The sequence below is a fragment of the Rattus norvegicus genome, chromosome 6, assembly GCF_036323735.1.
Source record: "Rattus norvegicus strain BN/NHsdMcwi chromosome 6, GRCr8, whole genome shotgun sequence".
NCBI classification, from domain to species: Eukaryota; Metazoa; Chordata; class Mammalia; order Rodentia; family Muridae; genus Rattus; species Rattus norvegicus.
The window spans coordinates 27,014,091-27,035,696 of NC_086024.1; the positions used below are offsets into that span (position 1 = coordinate 27,014,091).

Genomic DNA, 21,606 nt, shown 5'->3' on the forward strand with positions numbered 1-21,606 from the left:
ATAGGTTCTCACTCTGGAGCCCAAGCTGACCTCAAACTCATGACCCTCCTTCCCAGTCCTCTGAGTGCTGGTATAATGCCCAGACTGGATTTTCATGTCTTAGTCAATGATTCTATGCTGGGAAGTAAATAGGAAAAAATGCAGGTAATTTCTTCTTGATCTCTTAAGTTGGAATTCTTTATTTGGCTTTGTGAAAATATGTACCTCCACATAAATATTGTTTAAAAGTACTACTTGATTTTTGTAGCATTCCACAAAGAGCTTTTACATGGTCATTTGATTTTATGTAATCATACCCACTAGACAGGAAGGTATGTATGGTTATTCATTAATTCACTTTTGTTTGTTTGTTTGTTTGTTTTTTCGGAGCTGAGGACTGAACCCAGGGCCTTGCGCTTGCTAGGCAAGCACTCTACCACTGAGCTAAATCCCCAACCCCTCATTAATTCACTTTTTTCACCAGGGTTTTTTTTTTTGAGACAGGGTTTCTCTGTGTTTTTTTTTTTTTTTTTTTTTGTGAGAACAGGGTTCCCCTTGTTCTCCTGGGGATTAGAACAGGCTCTGTAGACCAGGCTGGCCTCAAACTCAGAGATCAACTTGCCTCTGCCTCTGAGTGCTGGGATTAAAGGTGTGCCCCACTATGCCCAGCTCAACAAATTTTGTGATGCCTTATTCTAAGACAACACAGAGAATACAGGTCGGACAAACAAATGGAAGAGGGAGGGAGAAACAGAGAGAGAGAGAGAGAGAGAGAGAGAGAGAGAGAGAGAGAGAGAGAGAGAGAGAGAGACAGACAGACAGAGGGAGAGACAGAGAGAGAGAGACAGAGAAACAGACTGATTTTCATGGTGCTTATGGGGAGAACAGAATGTGAATAAATAAATATAGATACATGTCAATTCCATTTAGAAAAGCAGATGAAGGAGGTAGGGAATATGGAGAATGTGTGTGAATGGTATTTTATACAGAGGAATTGGGGACAATGCTCTGGGCAGATGGTATTTGAGCACAGAAGACTGTTTCAGGCAGAAGAAGCTACAGAGATCTGGAGAAGAGAACACTGCTTGGTGTGTTCATGGACAGGAACAGGAAGCATGCAGTGCAGCTGTAGTGGGAGGGGCAGGAATGGGCAAAGGCAAAGAGAGGAGAGATGGCCAAACAGACATGACTGACACGTACTAAGCTGTTCACTCTCATTCAGATTGTAGCAGAATTGGATTACATACTAATTCATGTCCCCTGCTCCAAATTCATTTCTACATGTGATAATGGCCACTCTATAAGTGCTTACTGGGTGAATGCAGTGCCTCTGGGTAACTGAAGAGGGAAATAAAACAGACAATTTTAATTTGCATGATCTCTTGATTAGTTTCTGCTCTGTTGCAACAAACTACCTTGACAGAAGCCAACAGAGGAAGGCAGGGCTTATGTCTCCTCATAGTTTGGAGTACTATCATGGTAGAGGACTCAAGGCAGCAAGAACTTAAATGGTTGCTGGTGTCACAGCTACAATTAGGAAGCAGAGAGCGGGACATCGAGGGGAAAGCACTTGCTGCACAGGACTGAATATCTGAGTTTGCTCCCTGGAAACCATGGCTGGCAGAGAGATTAGGCTCCTGACAATTGTCCTCTGAGCCCCACATATGTGCAATAGCAGGCATTCTCCTGCATTCACACACATATCACACACAGAGGTACACATAAAACAATATTACGAAAATAATAAACAAAGGAAACAGTGACTAATGCTTGTGTTCCTCTACCTTCTCCCTTTTTATACAGTCCAGGATCTTAGTCCAGACAATGGTACCACCCACAGCAGGAGGGTCTGTCCACCTCTATCAACCCAATCAAGAGAATCCCCCACAAGACAGACACTCACTTTACCTAGATAATGCCTCACTCCTGAATTTAGGTCAACAGTACTCAACCTTCCTAAACTGTGACCCTTTAATACAGTTCCTCATGTTGTAGTGACCTCCAACCTGAAAGTTATTTTGTTGTTACGTTGTAACTATAATTTTGCTACTGTTATGAATATTGAGAGTAACTATTTGATATGCAGGAAAGCACCAGAGCAGAGTACTTCTCACTTGTAGTTCAGAATTTCCCTTTTGAAGATTTCACTCAGCTCATCTTGACCTTTACTACTAAGGTACCAGGTTCTGCCAGCAGAAGAAAACTGCGATTGAGTCTTAAAATGACATAGGAGTTCCAAGGTTTTTTTCCTATTAACTATGTATGCAATGTGCACATATAACCATAAATATATGCAAACATGTGCATATGTATGAGTATTTTAATAGTAATAATGGTTAGATACCTAGGAACCCACTTTTCCTTGGAAATGTTGCCTATTGCTGAGCAGGCTTGGAGTGAGCTATTCCTTTCTATACTTTTACAAGACTTAGCTCTATATAATCAGCAATTGCCGAAGTTTATCAACTACTTTGTTTTGGACATTGTCATATAGTAACCAGCAGTATGGCTTAAATACTGAGTAGGGTAGTCAAAAGAACAGACTCTCGACTCAGACACTGAAGCTATGATACACTGCTCACATTACCTGTGTAATTATAGGTAAATCTTAAGTATAGTCTCATCTGTAGATTGGATTTGATAATAGCCACAATGTAATAGAATTGTAAATCTTAGTAAATGAGTTAAGATATGTGTGAAGTATTTAGAACAACATTGATACCAAGTAAAAACTAAAAACAGACAATACAGAATTTTATTAACATGACAGATATGCTATATTCATTTCTTTCTTTCTTTTAAAAATGTTTATTTATATATACAAGTACACTGTATCTGTCTTCAGACACACCAGAAGAGGGCATCAGATTCCATTATGGATGGTTGTGAGCTACCGTGTGGTTGCTAGGAATTGAACTCAGGACCTCTGGAAGAGCAGACAGTGCTTTTAACCTCAGAGTCATTTCTCCAGCCCCTGTATTTAATTTCTTATAGGTTGGATGATTTAAAAATAGTTTGGGTATATTCTAATTAATTTAGTTGTTCAACTAAGATGGCTTGAGGCTCAAGTGACTGAATTGCACGGATGTATACTTGCTATTTCCATGAAAGGGGGAGTTTTCCATCTTTTGTTTTTCCCCTGAGTGATAGATTGGATAACACTTTTCCCATGAGGCAGAAGTAGAAGATTTCCTCCTTTTACTTAATGATCAGCCTACATCTGTATTTGATGCTAATTTCCTTCTTTTCTGAAAGGAAAGCCAAAAGAGCAAATCTGGCCTAGGGAGTTTAGTGGTGCTTTTCAGTCATTTAAAAGTGAGAAGCTGTAATGGGTACATGCAGTCAAGACTTTAAACTGTACTAGAATAGAGAATAATAGATTCCGTTATACCAAGGGTTGGTATTTTATGAAGCACTGCACCATATATTATATATATATTACATATATATATGTGTAAATATATTACTATGCATTAGGGACAGCATATGAAGTGACTAAGGGCTAGGATCCTGAGATACGTGGCCTTTATTCAAGTTCTGGTTTGTTTACTTGTCTTTGAACAAGTCATTATACTCCTATACTAATCTGTAAAATAGACATAATAAAATTATCTTTTCCTGGGACTTTTGTAAGAATTAGGTGAGCTAACATGTACATAACTTCCAGCTTACAATTCTGCTTACTATATACATATTATAAAGTACCATATCATAAAATGTGTTTATTACTACGAGTCATTTTGAAACACAGAATGAACACTAGCCAGTACACTGTCAGTCTCTGTGTGACCTGGAGTGTTCCACTTGCTCTCTTTCTTCATTCTCACTGTCTTTCTCTGAAAGGTGGGTGGGTCCTACATCCCTCTAAATGTGTCCACTGTTTAATTCTGGGTTTTTATTAGCCTTTCTGGTGCTCTTTGCTTTCTTTCTGGAGCAAATGAAACATTACTCATGGATGCATGCCCAAATGGCCCCTTTGGCCCCTTTCTTTGAGGACTGCTTAATTACCCTCAGAAGTGAGGCAGAGCTTTAGTGAGGGACAGATATGCCTTGTACCTCGCCTGAAAGGCCCATCATTGGTGCCATTTCTTCCCAAGTTGATGTGTAGAGTCAATGTAGTCTCAACAGAAAGCCCAGTTGATGTGGTTTCTTTTTTAGGTTGAGATAGCATCTCCTGTAGTCTGGACTGCCTCACACTCACCGTGCAACTGAGGATGGCCCTAAACTTCCTCATGGTTCTCCTACCTCTATTTCCTGAGTGCTACAGCCAGCTGTGAGCCACCATACTTGGCTCTCAATGACATTTTTTTTTCATTTTTATTAACTTGGGTATTTCCTATTTACATTTCGATTGTTATTCTCTTTCCCCAAATCCGGGCCAACATCCCTCTAGCCCCTCCCCCTCCCCTTCTCTATGGGTGCTCCTCCCCATCCTCCCCCCATTACCACCCTCCCCCAACAATCATGTTCACTGGGGGTTCAGTCATGGCAGGACCAAGGGCTTCCCCTTCCACTGGTGCTCTTACTAGGATATTCATTGCTACCTATGAAGTTGGAGCCCAAGATCAGTCCATGTATAGTCTTTGGGTAGTGGCTTAGTCCCTGGAAGCTCTGGTTGCTTGGCATTGTTGTTCATATGGGGTCTCGAGCCCCTTCAAGCTCTTCCAGTCCTTTCTGTGATTCCTTCAACGGAGGTCCCGTTCTCAGTTCAGTGGTTTGCTGCTGGCATTCGCCTATGTATTTACTGTATTCTGGCTGTGTCTCTCAGGAGAGATCTACATCTGGTTCCTGTCAGCCTGCACTTCTTTGCTTCATCCATCTTATCTAGTTTGGTGGCTGTATATGTATGGGCCACATGTGGGGCAGGCTCTGAATGGGTGTTCCTTCTGCCTCTGTTCTAAACTTTTCCTCCCTATTCCCTCCCAAGGGTATTCTTGTTCCCCTTTTAAAGAAGAAATGAAGCATTCACATTTTGGTCATCCTTCTTGAGTTTCATGTGTTCTGTGCATCTAGGGTAATTTGAGCATTTGAGCTAATATCCACTGATCAATGAGTGCATACCATGTGTGTTTTTCTGTGATTGGGTTAGCTCACTCAGGATGATATTTTCCAGTTCCATCCATTTGCCGATGAATTTCATAAAGTCATTGTTTTTGATAGCTGAGTAATATTCCATTGTGTAGATGTACCACATTTTCTGTATCCATTCCTCTGTTGAAGGGCATCTGGGTTCTTTCCAACTTCTGGCTATTATAAATAAGGCTGCTATGAACATAGTGGAGCACGTGTCTTTGTTATATGTTGCGACATCTTTTGGGTATATGCCCAAGAGAGGTATAGCTGGGTCTTCAGGTAGTTCAATGTCCAATTTTCTGAGGAACCTCCAGACTGATTTCCAGAATGGTTGTACCAGTCTGCAATCCCACCAACAATGGAGGAGTGTTCCTCTTTCACCACATCCTCACCAGCATCTGCTGTCATCTGAATTTTTGATCTTAGCCACTCTCACTGGTGTGAGGTGGAATCTCAGGGTTGTTTTGTTCTGTATTTCCCTTATGACTAAAGATGTTGAACATTTCTTTAGGTGCTTCTCAGCTATTCGGCATTCCTCAGCTGTGAGTTCTTTAGCTCTGAACCCCATTTTTTTTTTTTTGGTTCTTTTTTTTTGGAGCTGCGGACCGAACCCAGGGCCTTGCGCTTCCTAGGCAAGCGCTCTGCCACTGAGCCAAATCCCCAACCCCCTGAACCCCATTTTTTTTTGGTTCTTTTTTTCGGAGCTGGGGACCGAACCCAGGGCCTTGCGCTTCCTAGGTAAGCGCTCTACCACTGAGCTAAATCCCCAGCCCCCTGAACCCCATTTTTAATAGGGTTATTTGTCTCCCTGCAGTCTAACTTCTTGGGTTCTTTGTATATTTTGGATATAAGCCCTTTATCAGTTGTAGGATTGGTAAAGATCTTTTCCCAATCTGTTGGTTGCCATTTTGTCCTAACAACAGTGTCCTTTGCCTTACAGAAGCTTTGCAGTTTTATGAGATCCCATTTGTCGATTCTTGATCTTAGAGCATAAGGCATTGGTGTTTTGTTCAGGAAATTTTCTCCAGTGCCCATGTGTTCCAGATGCTTCCCCATTTTTTCTTCTATTAGTTTGAGTGTATCTGGTTTGATGTGAAGGTCCTTGATCCACTTGGACTTAAGCTTTGTACATGGTGATAAGCATGGATCGATCTGCATTCTTCTACATGCTGACCACCAGCTGAACCAGCACCATTTGCTGAAAATGCTATCTTTTTTCCATTGGATAGTTTTGTCCTTTGTCAAAAATCAAGTGACTATAGGTGTGTGGGTTCATTTCTGGGTCTTCAATTCTTTCCACTGGTCTATCTGTCTGTCTCTGTACCAATACCATGCCGTTTTTATCACTATTGCTCTGTAATACTTCTTGAGTTCAGGGAAAGTGATTCCCCCGGAAGTCCTTTTATTGTTGAGGATAGTTTTAGCTATCCTGGGTTTTTTGTTATTCCAGATGAATTTGCAAATTGTTCTGTCTAACTCTCTGAAGAATTGGATTGGTATTTTGATGGGAATTACATTGAATCTGTAGATCGCTTTTGTTAAAATGGCCATTTTGATTATATCAACCCTGCCAATCCATGAGCACGGGAGATCTTTCCATCTTCTGAGATCTTCTTCAATTTCTTTCTTCAGAGGCTTGAAGTTCTTATTATACAGAGTTTTCACTTGCTTGGTTAAAGTCACACCGAGGTATTTTATATTATTTGGGACTATTATGAAGGATGTCATTCCCTAATTTCTTTCTTGATTTGTTTCTCTTTTGTGTAGAGGGAGGCTACTGATTTATTTGAGTTAATTTTATACCCAGCCACTTTGCTGAAGGTGTTTATCAGTTATAGTAGTTCTCTGGTGGAATTTTTGGGATCACTTAAATATACTATCATATCATTTGCAAATAGTGATACTTTGACTTCTTCTTTTCCAATCTGTATCCCTTTGATCTCCTTTTGTTGTTTGATTGCTCTGGCTAGAACTTCAAGAACTATATTGAATAAGTAGGGAGAGAGTGGGCATCCTTGTATAGTCCCTGATTTTAGTGGGATTGCTTCAAGTTTCTCTCCATTTAGTTTAATATTAGCTACTGGTTTGCTGTATATGGCTTTTACTATGTTTAGGTATGGGCCTTGAATTCCTGTTCTTTCCAGGACTTTTATCATGAAGGGGTGTTGAATTTTGTCAAATGCTGTCTCAGTATCTAATGAAATGATCATGTGTTTTTTATCTTTCAATTTGATTATATAGTGGATTATGTTGATGGTTTTATATATATTATACGATCCCTACATACCTGAGATGAAGCCTACTTGATCATGATGGATGATTGTTTTCATGTGCTCTTGGATTTGGCTTGCAAGAATTTTATTGAGTATTTTTGCATTGATATTCATAAGGGAAATTGGTCTGAAGTTCTGTTTCTTTGTTGGGTCTTTGCGTAGTTTTGGTATAAGAGTAACTATGGCTTCATAGAATGAATTTGTTAGTGCTTCATCTGTTTCAATTTTGTGGAATAATTTGGATAGTATTGGTATGAGGTCTTCTATGAAGGTGATAGAATTCTGCACCGAACCCATCTGGACCTGGGCTCTTTTTGGTTGGGAGACTTTTAATTTCTGTTTCTATTTCTTTAGGAGTTATGAGGTTGTTTATATGGTTTACCTGTTCCTGATTTAACTTCGGTACCTGGTATCTGTCTAGGAAATTGTCCATTTCCTCCAGATTTTCAAGTTTTGTTGAATATAGGCTTTTGTAGTAGGATCTGATGATTTTTTGAATTTCCTCTGATTCTGTAGTTATGTCTCCCTTTTCATTTCTGATTTTGTTAATTTGGACACACTCTCTGTGTCATCTGGTTAGTCTGGCTAAGGGTTTATCTATCTTGTTGATTTTCCTCAAAGAACCAGCTTTTGGTTCTGTTGATTCTTTGTATAGTCCTTTTTGTTTCTACTTGGTTGATTTCAGTTCTGAGTTTGATTATTTCCTGCCTTCTACTCCACCTGGGTGTATTTGCTTCTTTTTGTTCTAGAGCTTTTAGGTGTGCTGTCAAGCTGCTGATATATGCTCTTTCCTGTTTCTTTCTGCAGGCACTCAGCGCTATGAGTTTTCCTCTTAGCACAGCTTTCATTGTGTCCCATAAGTTTGGGTATGTTGTACCTTCATTTTCATTAAATTCTAAGAAGTCTTTCATTTCTTTCTTTATTTCTCCCTTGACCAGATTGAGTAGAGCGTTGTTCAACTTCCATGTATATGTGGGCGTTCTTTCCTTATGGTTATTGAAGACCAACTTAAGCCCGTGGTGGTCTGATAGGATGCATGGGATTATTTCTATCTTTCTGTATCTGTTGTGGCCTGCTTTGTGCCCGATTATATGGTCAATTTTGGAGAAAGTACCATGAGGTGGTGAGAAGAAGGTATATCCTTTTGTTTTAGGATAGAATGTTCTATAAATATCTGTTAAGTCCATTTGGTTCATGAGTTCTCTTAGTCTGTCTATGTCTCTGTTTCATTTCTGTTTCCATGATCTGTCCATTGATGAGAGTGGGGTGTTGAAATCTCCTACTATTATTCTGTGAGATGCAATGTGTGCTTTGAGCTTTAGTAAGGTTTCTTTTATGTATGTAGGTGCCCTTGTATTTGGAGAATAGATATTTAGGATTGAGAGTTCATCTTGGTGAAGTTTTCCTTTGATGAATATGAAGTGTCCTTCCTTATCTTTTTTGATGACTTTTGGTTGAAAATCGATTTTATTCGCTATTAGAATGGCTACTCTGGCTTGCTTCTTTAGACCATTTGCTTGGAAAGTTGTTTTCCAGCCTTTCACTCTGAGACAGCCTTTCCAGTCTGTCTTTGTCTCTGAGGTATGTTTCCTGTAGGCAGCAGAATGCTGGGTCCTCATTGCGTATCCAGTTTGTTAATCTATGTCTTTTTATTGGGGAGTTGAGACCATTGATGTTGAGAGATATTAAGGAATAGTGATTGGTGCTTCCTGTTATATTCGTATTTGGATATGAGATTATGTTTGTGTGCTTTTCTTCTCTTTGTTTTGTTGCAAGATGATCAGTTTCTTGCTTTTTCTAAGGTGTTGCTTGCCTCCTTATGTTGGCCTTTACCATTTATTATCCTTTATAGTGCTGGATTTGTAGAAAGATATTGTGTAAATTTGGTTTTGTCATGGAACATCTTGGTTTCTCCATCTATGTTAATTGAGAGTTTTGCTGGATTCAGTAACCTGGGCTGGCATTTGTGTTCTCTTAGGGTCTATATGACATCAGTCCAGGATCTTCTGGCTTTCATAGTCTCTGGTGAGAAGTCTCATGTAAATCTGATAGGTCTGCCTTTATATGTTGACCATTTCCCCTTACTGCTTTTAATATTCTTTCTTTGTTTTGTGCATTTGGTGTTTTGACTATTATGTGACAGGAGGAATTTCTTTTCTGGTCCAATCTATTTGGAGTTCTGTAGGCTTCTTGTATGTTTATGGGCATCTCTTTCTTTAGGTTAGGAAAGTTTTCTTCTATGATTTTGTTGAAGATATTTACTGGTCCTTTGAGCTGGGAGTCTTCACTCTCTTCTATACCTATTATCCTTAGGTTTGATCTTTCATTAAGTCCTGGATTTCCTGTATGTTTTGGATCAGTAGCTTTTTCCGTTTTACATTATCTTTGATAGTTGTGTCGATGATTTCTATGGAGTCTTCTGCTCCTGAGATTCTCTCTTCTATCTCTTATATTCTGTTGGTGATGCTTGTATCTATCGCTCCTTATTTCTTCCTTTGTTTTTCTATGTCCAGGGTTATCTCCCTTTGTGCTTTCTTTATTGCTTCTATTTCCATTTTTAATTCCTTCACCTGTTTGATTGTGTTTTCCTGGAATTCTTTCAGGGATTTTTGTGATTCCTCTCTATAGGCTTCTACTTGTTTATTTATGTTTTCCTGTGTTTCTCTAAGGGAGTTCTTTATATCTTTCTTGAAGTCCTCCATCATCATGATCAAATGTGATTTTAAATCTAGATCTTGCTTTTCTGGTGTGTTTGGATATTCAGTGTTTGCTTTGATGGGATAATTGGGCTTTGATGATGCCATGTAGTCTTGGTTTCTGTTGCTTGGGTTCCTGTGCTTGCCTCTTGCCATCAGATTATCTCTAGTGTTACCTTGTTCTGCTATTTCTAATAGTGGCTAGACTGTCTTATAGGCCTGTGTGTCAGGAGTGCTGTAGACCTGTTTTCCTGTTTTCTTTCAGTCAGTTATGGGAACAGAGTGTTCTGCTTTCAGGCGTGTAGTCGTTCCTGTCTTCTGTTCTTCAGCTGTTCCCGTGGGCGTGAGTCCACCAGGCAGGTCATTTGGAGCAGAAAAGTTGGTCTTATGCCTGGTCTCATGCCTGAAGTCGTTCCTCAGGGGCTGTGTTTCAGCTCTCTGTGAGGGCAGCAACCAGAAGGGCCTGCCCCGTCTTTTCTTGGGTCTCTGTGCACAGGTGTCCAGATGGCACTAGGTGTTTTCCTCTGGAGTCAGAAATGTGGGCAGAGTGTAGTCTCTTCTGGCTTCCCAGGTGTGTCTGCCCCTCTGAAGGTTTAGCTCTCCCTCCCACAGGATTTGGGTGCAGGCAGCTGTTGACCGGGTCCCTTCAGATCCGGGCAATGTCAGGACTGCAGGGGACCTGCGGCTTGAGTGCCCCTATCTTCCTGTTCCTAGAGTCCCTATACAGTTTCCTCTTGGGCCAGGGATGTGGGCAAGGGTGGGCAGTGTTGGCGGTCTCTCCTGCCCTGCAGTCTCAGGAGTGCCCACCTGTCTGGGCAGTGAGCTCTCTCTCCCTCAGGGTTTGGGAGCGGGAGCTATCTCAGTGACATCTTTTGCAATTGTTTTAGAAACTGACAAGGTGGTTCTAACATGAGAATTAAAAAAAAATACCCAGAGTAACTTGAGCAAACTCAAAACAAAGCAAGTCTAAGATGCATTTTAAAAAAGAAGGTTAATTGGAAGGCTAGGCTCTCTGATATTTGTTGCAATAATTTGCCCATATAAAAGACATCCAATCTGGTTATTCTATTTATAAGCTGTATGCCTAGATTGGGCAGATCTATCACTGTACTAATGTATCCCCCAGCTATAAGACCCTTTGATACTTTCTCCTGGCCACATGGTTTGGTCCATTTTTACTTTCTTCTCCTCTCCTGCTTTCTATCCTTTTCCTCTTCCTATCTGTCTGAATTCTCAAAGACCTCCCATCACACCTTTTCCTTCCATTTCCCAATCATAGGTTCTAGCCTTTATTTGACCTGTTAAAATGGGCAAGATGTGGGGTTGGGGATTTGGCTCAGTGGTAGAGCGCTCGCCTAGGAAGCGCAAGGCCCTGGGTTCGGTCCCCAGCTCCGAAAAAAAGAAATAAAAAAAAATGGGCAAGATGTTCACATGATATCAACTGTTTATGCACTTTCCAGGGGCAGCCCCTCTTGAGGAAGCAGAATTAACATCAAAATACAAACAGCATCAGGGCAACCCACAACATTTTCCCCTTTTTCTCCAATAATAAAAGGCTCTTTCCCCTCAGATATAAACTGAGCATACTCATAAAAATTATGTAAGTTATGAAGTATGATATATACTGAATAGCCAGTCATTGATATTTGTCAATTTAGATAAAGTACTCTACCATCTATTCTAACTAAAGATTTTACAATTCTGTCCCTGAATCATGTTCATTTTAACTTATCTTCCCATCTGAAATTCATCCTTACAAATCTAGATCATGGATCTGTGCTCTGGAGCTGGGACTGCCCTACAGGCCTCCATACTTGAGTCCTGCCTGGAGAGAGCTGGTCTTCCAGGAGTGCTCTTGCTCCTGGGTCCACAGGTGAGAAACCCACTTTCACTCCAATAACTGCCCAAATAGGGACCTGCCAAGAGTGCACAGGGCACAGGAGCCACAGATCAGCTTGGGACAGGATCCTTCCTGTTTCCATCTGCACTCCAGAGCTAAGACAGTCCTATAGCTCTCTGTACCCAAATCCATCCTGGAGAGAGCTGGGCTTCCAGGAGTGCTCTCACTCCTAAGATCACAGGACCACAGGCCCACAGGAAGGACAAACTTCAGTCAGAGACAGCAAGACCAACTAACACTAGAGATATCTAGATAGTGAGAGACAAGTGCAAGAACTTAAGCAACAGAAACCAAGGCTCTTTGGCATCATCAGAACCCAGTTCTCCCATCACAGCAAATCGTGGTTACCCCAATACACTGGAAAAGCAATATTTGGATAAAATCACATCTCACGATGATGATAGAGCACTTTAAGAAGGACATAAAAAACTCCCTTAAAGAAACACAGGAGAACACAGGTAAACAAGTAGAAGCCCTTAAAGCGGAAACACAAAAATCCCTTAAAGAAATACAGGAAAACACAGCCAAACAGGTGAAGGAATTGAATAAAACCATCCAGGATCTAAAAATGGAAATAGAAATAATAAAGAAATCACACAGAGAGACAATCCTGAAGATAAAAAAAACCTAGGGAAGAGATTAGGAGTCACAGATGCAAGCATCACCAACAGAATACAAGAGATAGAAGAGAGAATCTCAGGGGCAGAAGAAACCCCAGAAAATATTGACATAATAGTCAAAAATGCAAAATGAAAAATGCTCCTAACTCAGTACATCCAGGAAATCCAGGACAAATGAGAAGACCAAACTATAGGATAATAGATATAGAAGAGAGTGAAGGTTCCCAACTTAAAGGACCAGTAAATATCTCCAACAAAATTTTGGAAGAAAACTTCCGTAACCTAAAGAAAGAGATGCCCATAAACATACAAGAAGCCTACAGAACTCCAAATAGATTAGACCAGAAAAGAAATTCCTCCTGTCACATAATAATCAAAATACCAAATGCACAAAACAAAAATAATAAAAGCGGTAAGGAAAAAGGTCAAGTAACATATAAAGGCAGACCTATCAGAATTACACCAGACTTCTCAACAGAGACCATGAAAGCTAGAAGATCCTGGGCAGATGTCACACAGACCCTAAGAGAACACAAATGCCAGCCCAGGCTACTATATCCAGCAAAACTCTTAATTACCATAGATGGAGAAACCAAGATGGTCTGTGCCAAAACCAAATTTACACAACATCTTTCCACAAATCCAGCCCTACAAAGGATAATAGATGGAAAACTCCAACACAAGGAGGGACACTACACCCAAGAAAAAGCAAGAAAGTAATCTTGCAACAAATCAATAAGAAGATAGCCACACAAACTTAATTCCACCTCTAACAACAAAAATAACAGGAAACAACAATCACTATGCCTTAATATCTCTTAACATCAATGGACTCAATTCCCCAATAAAAGAACATAGACTAACAAACTAGATATATAAACAGGACCAGCATTTTGCTACATACAGGAAACACACCTCAGTGACAAAGACAAACACTACCTCAGAGTAAAAGGCTCTTGGAAAAACAATTTTCCAAGCAAATGGTCCCAAGAAAGAAGCTGGAGTAGCCATTTTAATACTGAATAAAATCAACTTTCAACCAAAAGTTATCAAAAAAGATAAGGAAGGACACTTCATACTCCTCAAAGGAAAAATCTACCAAGATGAACTCTCAATTCTGAACATCTACACCCCAAATACAAGGGTGCCCACATTCATAAAATAAACTTTACAAAAGCTCAAAGCATACATTGTACCACAACAATAGTGGGAGACTTCAACATCCCACTCTCATCAATGGGCAGATCATGGAAACAGAGATATAGAGTAACTAACAGAAGTTATGAACCAAATGGATTTAACAGCTATCTGTAGAACATTTCATCCTAAAACTAAGAATATACCTTCTTTGCAGTACCTCATGGTGCCTTCATCAAAAGTGACCATATAATCTGTCACAAAACAGGGCTCAACAGATACAAGAAGATGAAATAATCCCATGCATCCTATCAGATCACCACAGACAATGGCTGGTTTTCAATACAACAAAAACAACAGAAAGCCCACATACACATGGAAGCTGAACAATGCTCTACTCAATGATAACCTGGTCAAGGAAGAAATAAAGAAATTAAAGACTTCTTAGAATTTAATGAAAATGATGGCACAACATACCAAAAACTTATGGGACACAATGAAAGCAGTGTTAAGAGGAAAACTCATAGCTCTGAGTGCCTCCAAAAAGAAACTCGAGAGATCATACACTAACAGCTTGACAGAACACTTGAAAGCTCTAGAACAAAAAGAAGCAAATACACCCAAGAGGAGTAGACATCAAGAAATAATCAAACTCAGAGTTGAAATCAACCAAGAAGAAACAAAAAGAAATATACAAAGAATCAACAAAACCAGGAGCTTGGTTATTTGAGAAAATCAATAAGATAAACACTTAGCCACACTAGCTAGAAGGCACAGAGACAGTATCCAAGTTAACAAAAATCAGAAATGAAAAGGAAGACATAACAACAGAAATTGAGGAAATTCAAAAAAATTATCAGATTCTACCACAAAAACCTGTACTCAACAAAACTGGAAAATGTGGATGAAATGGACAATTTTTCTAGACAGATACCAGGTACCAAAGTTAAATGAGGAACAGATAAACCATCTAAACATTCACACAACACCTAAAGAAATAGAAGCAGTCATTAAAAGTCTCCCAACCCTGAGAAGCACCTACACAAATGTTCAACATCCTTAGTCATCAGAGAAATGCAGATCAAAACAACCCTGAGATTCCACCTCACACCAGTGAGAATGGCTAAGATAAAAAACTCAGGTGACGGCAGATGCTGGCAAGGATGTGGAGAAAGAGGAACACTCCTCCATTGTTGGTGGGATTGCAGACTGGTACAACCATTCTGGAAATCAGTCTGGAGGTTCCTCAGAAAATTGGACATTGAACTGCCTGAGGACCCAGCTATACCTCTCCTGGGCATATACCGAAAAGATGCTTCAATATACAACAAAGACACATGCTCCACTATGTTCATCGCAGCCTTATTTATAATAGCCAGAAGCTGGAAAGAACCCAGATGCCCTTCAACAGAGGAATGGATACAGAAAATGTGGTACATCTACACAATGGAATACTATTCAGCTATCAAAAGCAATGACTATGAAATTCGTAGGCAAATGGATGGAAGTGGAAAATATCATCCTGAGTGAGGTAACCCAATCACAGAAAAACACACATGGTATGCACTCATTGATATTAGCCCAAAAGCTTGAATTACCCAAGATGCAATCCACGGACCACGTGAAGCTCAAGAAGAAGGATGACCAAAATGCGGATTCTTCACTTCTTCTTAAAGGGAGGAACAAAAATATCAATAGGAAGGGATATGGAGGCAATGCTTAGAGCAGAGATTGAAGGAACGGCCATTCAGAATCTGCCCCACATGTGGCCCATCTATATACAGCCACCAAAACTAGATATGATTGATGAAGCTAAGAAGTGCATGCTGACAGGAACTGGATATAGATCTCTCCTGAGAGACGCAACCAGAGCATGTCAAATACAGAGGCAAATGCTAGCAGCAGACCACTGAACTGAGAACAGGACCTCCATTGGAGGAATTAGAGAAAGGATTGAAAGAGCTGAAGAGGCTTGTAACCCCATAACAACAACAATGCCAACCAACCAGAGCTTCCAGGGACTAAACCACTGGGCACCAATGGAAGGAGAAGCCCTTGGTCCTGCCAAGGTTGGAACCCCAGTGTAGGGAATTGTTGTGGAGGGTTGCAGTAAGGGGGGGGGTGGATGGGGAGGGGAACACCCTTATAGAAGAAGGGAAGGGGGTAGTGGGTTTATGGACAGGAAACCGGGAAAGGGGATAACATTTGAAATGTAAATAAAGAAATATCCAATAAAAAAATTAAATAAAAAAAGCTCAGGATCAGATGCGTTTAGTGCAGAATTCTATCAGACCTTCAAAGAAGAGGTAATACCAACACTCTTCAAACTATTCTACAAAATAGAAACAGAAGGAACTACAACCAATCCATTTTTTGAAGCCACCATTATGCTTTTACCTAACCCTCATTTTTCCAGTGTAGGGGAATGCCAGGGTGTTGAGGTGGGAGTGGGTGGGTGAGAGTGGGAGCATCTTCATAAAAGCAGGGGTAGGAGAGGAGGGGGGATGTGAGAGGGAGTAAAGGGGATAACATTTGAAATGTAAATACATAAAATATCCAATAAAATTAAATATAAAATGCCAAATCTAGATCATCTTCCTTAATGCTAAACAATTTAAGTTTGATTTTAAGACATTACTAGTCTTCAACCTCTTCAGAGATCCGAGAAGGTACTGAATATTACCTGAATGTGTAGGAAGCACAAAGACATAACTTCAAAATCATAATCGGTGGAGTCAGTTCACTGCCTGGACACTCCTCTAATTTCTTATAATGTTGGAGCATCTGTCTTCAGTCGTACAGCCCAGAACCATCTGACAGACCTTAAGTGATGTGGGAATAAGAAGGATCAGCTTACCCTGTCTTCTGTCATGGCAGAGCTTAGCAGTCGACTATCCCACATCTTTTTGGATAGTATTTTTGTCTACAGATGAATTGGGGCCTTTCTTGTCCAGTGGCTACCTTACCACGACCAAAGGAACTTGCATGGAGGTAATGATGCTCAATATCTACCTTGAAGTGGAGAGGGGATACTGACAGGAGCACACCTGTCTCATAGTCAAATGATCTTTGATGATGAAGTAATATTAAATGCCATAGTCTATGAATCTCTGACATTTTTTGAAGACCACCTAAATATATAGCATAACTGAATTGTCAAACATTATGATGCTTAGCTATTTACTATTTGAATAATTGTGAAAACACTTGTTGTGTTTAACTAAATTAGAATCTAGTAGCCATGAGTTTTGCTGCCTGTAAGTAGTAAATATTACTTAATCACATTACTTAATCATTCTAAACAGTTTGTAATAGCAGCTATATAAAGGACTAAGCCTTTGTATTCTTATGAGTTGCATAGATGCAATGTACATCTAAGAGTAACAATATTAATTTTAAATTTTTTATCAATATACAAAATTTTATACCAATTAAAACCTTAAACCTGTCTCTCTCTCTCATCTATCTATCTATCTATCTATCTATCTATCTATCTATCTATCTATCTATCTATCCTGTACCAATGTAAGAAATTAAAGCCTCAATTTTGCATCAAATATAAATGTTTCTACCAATGTAAGATTATGGCTATACAATGCTTTGTTTAAGAGTAAATGTAATGCCCTATCTCTATTTGTCTATTTCTCTAATTTCTATAATATTACTTTATCTCCCATTTTCCTTCCCAACCTCCTCTCATTTACCTAAGAAGGAAGGATAGAGAGGAGGAAGAGAAAGGTAGAAATCCCTAAGTTTAAGCTCTGTAGTTTCCTCTCTGTCCAAAGTTAAGCATTTGCAGGCTATTCCTTGTGGGGCTCTGGCACCTGGGACTTTTCCCGGAGATCGCTGGGCAGACTAGGTGTATGGGTTCAGGTGAAGGGAGAGAACTTGGGCAGGGAGGGGGAACAGCTTTTGTGGCTGCGGGTCCTTCTCCTTTCTGCTGCTCCTGCTTTGGTTGCTTGGCAAGGCTGAGCCAGCAGGAGACTGACTAGTTGGCAAGGGGTGCAGGAGAGCTTCTGGCGGAGATTTTGGGAGAGCAGATCTCTTCCCATGTGGTGGTGTTATAGCTCTTTTGACAGAAGTTCTCAGATGATGGAATAATTCCTGCACACTTTTAATTCTGAACATGATTTTTTTTATCTTTATTAATTTGGGTGTTTCTTATTTACATTTCTATTGTTATTCCCTTTCCCGGTTTCCGGGCCAACATCCCCTAACCCCTTCCCCTCCCCTTCTCTATCGGTGTTCCCCTCCCCATCCTCCCCCCATTCCTGCCCTCCCCTCAACAATCACCTTCACTGGGGCTTCAGTCTTGGCAGGACCAAGGGCTTCCCCTTCCACTGGTGCCCTTACTAGGCTATTCATTGCTACCTATGAGGTCAGAGTCCAGGGTCAGTCCATGTATAGTCTTTGGGTAGTGGCTTAGTCCCTGGAAGCTCTGGTTGGTTGGCATTGTTGTTCATATGGGGTCTCAAGTCCCTTCAAGCTCTTCCAGTTCTTTCTCTGAATCCTTCAACGGGGGTCCTGTTCTCAGTTCAGTGGTTTGCTGCTGGCATTCGCCTCTGTATTTGCTGTATTCTGGCTGTGTCTTTCAGGAGATATCTACATCCGGTTCCTGTCAGCCTGCACTTCTTTGCTTCATCCATCTTATCTAGTTTGGTGGCTGTATATGTATGGGCCACATGTGGGGCAGGCTCTGAATGGGTGTTCCTTCTGCCTCTGTTCTAAATTTTGGCTCCCTATTCCCAAGGATATTTTTGTTCCCCTTTTAAAGAAGGAGTGAAGCATTCGCATTTTGGTCATCCTTCTTCAGTTTCATGTGTTCTGTGCATCTAGGGTAATTTGAGCATTTGAGCTAATGGCCACTTATCAATGAGTGCATACCATGTGTTTTTCTGTGATTGGGTTAGCTCACTCGGGATGATATTTTCCAGTTCCATCCATTTGCCTATGAATTTCATAAAGTCATTGTTTTTGATAGCTGAGTAATATTCCATTGTGTAGATGTACCACATTTTCTGTATCCATTCCTCTGTTGAAGGGCATCTGGGTTCTTTCCAGCTTCTGGCTATTATAAAGAAGACTGTTATGAACATAGTGGAACATGTGTCTTTTTTATATGTTGGGGCATCTTTTGGGTATATGCCCAAGAGAGGTATAGCTGGGTCCTCAGGTAGTTCAATGTCCAATTTTCTGAGGAACCTCCAGACTGATTTCCAGAATGGTTGTACCAGTCTGCAATCCCACCAACAATGGAGGAGTGTTCCTCTTTCTCCGCATCCTCGCCAGCATCTGCTGTCACCTGAGTTTTTGATCTTAGCCATTCTCACTGGTGTGAGGTGAAATCTCAGGGTTGTTTTGATTTGCATTTCCCTTATGACTAAAGATGTTGAACATTTCTTTAGGTGTTTCTCAGCCATTCGGCATTCCTCAGCTGTGAATTGTTTGTTTAGCTCTGAACCCCATTTTTAATAGGGTTATTTGTCTCCCTGCAGTCTAACTTCTTGGGTTCTTTGTATATTTTGGATATAAGCCCTCTATCAGTTGTAGGATTGGTAAAGATCTTTTCCCAATCTGTTGGTTGTCATTTTGTCCTAACAACGGTGTCCTTTGCCTTACAGAAGCTTTGCAGTTTTATGAGATCCCATTTGTTGAATCTTGATCTTAGAGCATAAACCAATTGGTGTTTTGTTCAGGAAATTTTCTCCAGTGCCCATGTGTTCGAGATTCTTCTCCACTTTTTCTTCTATTAGTTTGAGTGTATCTGGTTTGATGTGGAGGTTCTGAACATGATTCTTAAATACAGTTTTTGGATGGGTCAGTGTCTGACAGAAGGTACTTCTGATTCCTTTGTCCTGAGAGCTTGTGAAGAACTCATCTACATATTTGGGGCGTGGTCCTGTTTCTACAGGATCTATCTTGAGCCTACTTGACCTATGGTCACGTCCTCATTTGTGGAGGAGGGGCTTGGGGCATTGCCCTACATGACTTATCTGTCTCAAACCTTTCTACAGGGGTCTCTCTCTGTGTGTGTGTGTGTGGTGATGGTGGGGGGCTGCAGCTATGTGAGACTGGGATTGCGCCTGCCATCCCTTTTAGGGTCTCCAGGGATTCGACCTATCTTTACCAGGAATCAGGGTACCTTTCACAGCCCTGAAAAAAATGATTTTGTGAAAGGCTAAAGCAACGCGCTTGGAGGTAGGAGTAATCTGCTAGCGAAACCTTTACCATGAAATCTCCTCAATAAACCCAAGAGTGAGATGACCCCAGAGGAGCTGCAGAAGCGGGAGAGGAGGAATTCAACACAGGTCCCCTCTCGGTGCTCACACAGTCGGTCAAAAACAACAGGCAAATGCTCATTAACTGTTGTAACAAGAAACTCCTGGGCCGGGTGAAGGCCTTTGATAGGCACTGCAACCTGGTGCTGGAAAATGTGAAGGAGATGTGGACTGAGGTCCCCAAGAGCAGCAAGGGCAAGAAGAAGTCCAAGCCTATCAACAAGCACCGCTACATCTCCAAGATGTTCCTGGGTGGGGACTCGGTCATTGTGGTGCTGTGGAACCCGCTCATTGCTGGCAAGTAAAGTGGAGGCCAGCCTCAGCCCTCTGAGAGCCTGCTCCCTGCCCAGCCGAGTCCTGCAGAGCTCTGCCCAATGAGCTAGAAATAAAACCCTGTGCTTTTTATTTTTTAAAAAAAGAAAAAAGTTGATTTTGTCAAAGGATGGCTAGCTGGCATCCTTTGCCTTTCAGTCTCTATGTGCTGAGAAAGTTCATGGCTTAGCTAAAGTTCTGACTGTAACCGTCTGAACGGCTGGATGGGTGAGCTAGCTGTTTTGGAAATGTCTTGGAAGCAAGTCTTCAGAGGAAACAGCTTCGATGTAGTTGATGTAGAATCAAGCAAGGAGCTGGAATGGAAGGTTTCAGAATCTCAGCACCCCAAAATGTGAGTCTTGTCAGGGCTGTCTCTGTCCTCTTTCATTCTGCAATATACAATCCTTAAAGCAACACACAGCTCTGTAAACATCTTCATGTGGAACATGCAGGGCGCACAGATCAGTTCAGGAAGATCAATGACGAAAGACAACTACCTGTCTCTAGAGGTTAGTTTGATTACGTAATCAAACTAAATATAAATTTCCATTCATGCCATCTTAAAGAATGGTATGCAGTAATGTCCTGAGAATTTTGTACCCAGTAAGTGTTATTGGCTGTATACAGACGTTTAAGTCTCAGCCTGACCCAGAGCTGTCTCTGTGTACAGAGATATATGCATCACCACAGATACATCACCTATCCTGTTGACCTTGTCACTCTCTTTCTTGTCCATAGCCAAGGTCTTCAGGGAGTCTCCCTTTGTCATGTTTGATTTTTATCAAATTGGAAGCAACCTGTAGCTTTCCTTTTCCTGTGGAAAGATAGGCATAACCTCTCCCTCAGAGTAATACATTTCCTGTTTTCCATTCTGATGTTAGGACAACCTTAAAATAAACAGGTTGTATTAGTTCAGTATTCCCCCCACAAGCCAATGTCTTTCAGCAGCTGTAGTTTTTTGTTCATTAGCATTTAAAGGATTTAAGGTTAATAAAGCACGATGTAATCTATCTCTGGGGGTCTTTGTTGCCTCCTTTTTCCTGTTAAGCATCTCTTTTAGAGTACAATTGGATCTCTCCACACTTGCTTGTCCTGTAGGATTATGCGATATGCCTATAACATGTTTTATATTATAATATGTAAAATATTGCTTCATCTTATTAGAGACATATTCCCAGCCATTTTCTGTTTTAATTTGTATGGGTATCCCCATAATGTCCATAACTTCTAACAAATGTGTAATTATAAAATCAGCCTTTTCTAAAGCTAAGACAGTTGCCCATTGGAATTCTGACTATGTGTCTATAGTATGATGCACAGATTTCAGTTTACCAAACT

General features: G+C 40.7%; 1 pseudogene across 1 annotated transcript in view; it reads left to right on the top strand.

The window, feature by feature from the left end:
- Window positions 1-21,606, top strand: part of LOC134479108 (small nuclear ribonucleoprotein Sm D2-like) — a 57,867-nt pseudogene that overhangs the window by 27,472 nt on the left and 8,789 nt on the right. Inside the window, exon 2 of the transcript XR_010052200.1 lies at window positions 1-21,606. This exon is cut by the window's right edge and continues 8,789 nt beyond it. The product of XR_010052200.1 is annotated as a small nuclear ribonucleoprotein Sm D2-like (transcript).